The sequence below is a fragment of the Miscanthus floridulus genome, chromosome 10, assembly GCF_019320115.1.
Source record: "Miscanthus floridulus cultivar M001 chromosome 10, ASM1932011v1, whole genome shotgun sequence".
In the NCBI taxonomy this organism is placed as follows: domain Eukaryota; kingdom Viridiplantae; phylum Streptophyta; class Magnoliopsida; order Poales; family Poaceae; genus Miscanthus; species Miscanthus floridulus.
The window spans coordinates 48,640,800-48,642,551 of NC_089589.1; the positions used below are offsets into that span (position 1 = coordinate 48,640,800).

A 1,752-nucleotide genomic window follows, 5' to 3' on the forward strand; every position below is an offset into this window, starting at 1 on the left:
GTTATAAGTTGCAAAGTAAAAACATAGTATGGTGATTTATAGAATCAATTTTTATCTCTCAGCTTACGAATTCGAGATAGGCTTATATATGAACCTTGAAAAGTTGTGGAATGTGAAATTCCAAAGCCAAATAACATAGTCCATTAAGTAGATTCTAATTTAAAAAATGAAAGGATCTAAACAGCCTCTAACAGTAATTAAAGCTGTAGCGTCCAGGGCTCAAACTAGCTAGGAGCAGGAGATTCTGGATGACACGGGCCGCAAGCTGATCTGGGATCTCGAAGAGTAGGAGAACTTGACGGCATAGCTGACACCCATGGCGATGGGGCTGCCGCTTTTGAGAGTACAGCGCTGGCCGTCGCCGTCCACGCTGAGCACGCCCGGGTTGACACCCATGGAGGAGCTGAATCCGCGGCAGGACAGCTTGACGTTTACCTGAGTGCAGATGCACCGGTTCTCCACAGCCACCGTGTAATTAGCGTATCCTGCTTTGTCCCTCGACGGCACTGCGGTCTGAGTGACGGCGAGGTCTGTCAGCTTGCAGTTCTGTGCATTTCCTGCTCACGCAAATAAATGGGACGATGATAGTGAGGGTTCATGGACAGAGCGAGTAGTGGTACTAATAGGCTAATAGCAGAGAGAAATTCATGTATGGAAGACCATCTACCTGGATTGCAAAGGCAGAACAGTAGCAGGAATGCGAACATTTTTTTGCATCAAATTACCCTCCATTTGTCCTAGCGATAAGCCCAGTCTTCTCAGCAGAACTTGGCTTATCTTGCGTAGTTTGTCATCATCTTGGTCAGGTCCAAATTTATGGACTGCTCATCAATGCGAGGATATCGATTTTGATTTTCAAAATATAAGTGAAGATATCTATGTGGAGGCATGGATTAATTACGCAATTATTATGTCATAAAATTTATTACAAATTTGTGGCATTCTCATTCAACAAGGGAGAATGCATGAAGATACCTTCCAATTTGTTTGAATTTGTTTCCTGATTTAAGTATCCTCTCGCCAGGATATACACAGTTCTGTAAATTTAGTGTACTAATAAAAGGGGAATGATTTATGGAGTAGTTTATCCTATGTAAGAGCAATTATATTCTCCCAACCATTTTAATTTCAGTGTAGCTAGAAATCAATTCTTACGATAACTTAGGATCCTAAATAATCGTAAGGATTGATTTTCTAGCTAAACTAAACTTAAAGGCATCCAAACATGGCCCCCTAAATCATCGTAAGGATTGATTTTCTAGCTAGACTAAAATTAAAGGCATCCAAACAAGGCCTTTATCTAGGTGGTAGTCAAACATGGTTGATTACTATGTTAGCAAGAGGTAGCCTTCAAAATCGGTGGCTGAGCGAGTAATTTTTTCTCTGTTTCCGACGATTACTAACACCATATTTAATTTATAGATAGAGAAGCCAAATGGTCGCTCTTAAGATTATAGGATACCCTATTCTTCCTACTACATTCCCAGTATATCCTAGGGGGCATAATGGTCTTTTGCCTAGATTTGCTGACTCCATGGTCCCCACTTGCCTTGCTGGTCATGTCTCATGTTACGACCCAAAAACATCCTTAATAAAACTTTGCGAAACATCGCTATTAAGCTTAAATTGTGCTTTCATCGTGACCCTCTCAAATTACTTCCCTATGTGCAATCGGAGAAAGCCTCCTTTATCTCTACGATAACGATATGTTACGGGCGTCCGTCCCGTGACTCCCGTCCAGACGCGGCTCAT

The 1,752-nt window shown here is 41.7% G+C and overlaps 1 pseudogene; it reads right to left on the minus strand.

The window, feature by feature from the left end:
* Positions 1-228: 228 nt before the first annotated feature.
* Positions 229-732, minus strand: LOC136487800 (uncharacterized; annotated as a pseudogene).
* Positions 733-1,752: the final 1,020 nt, after the last annotated feature.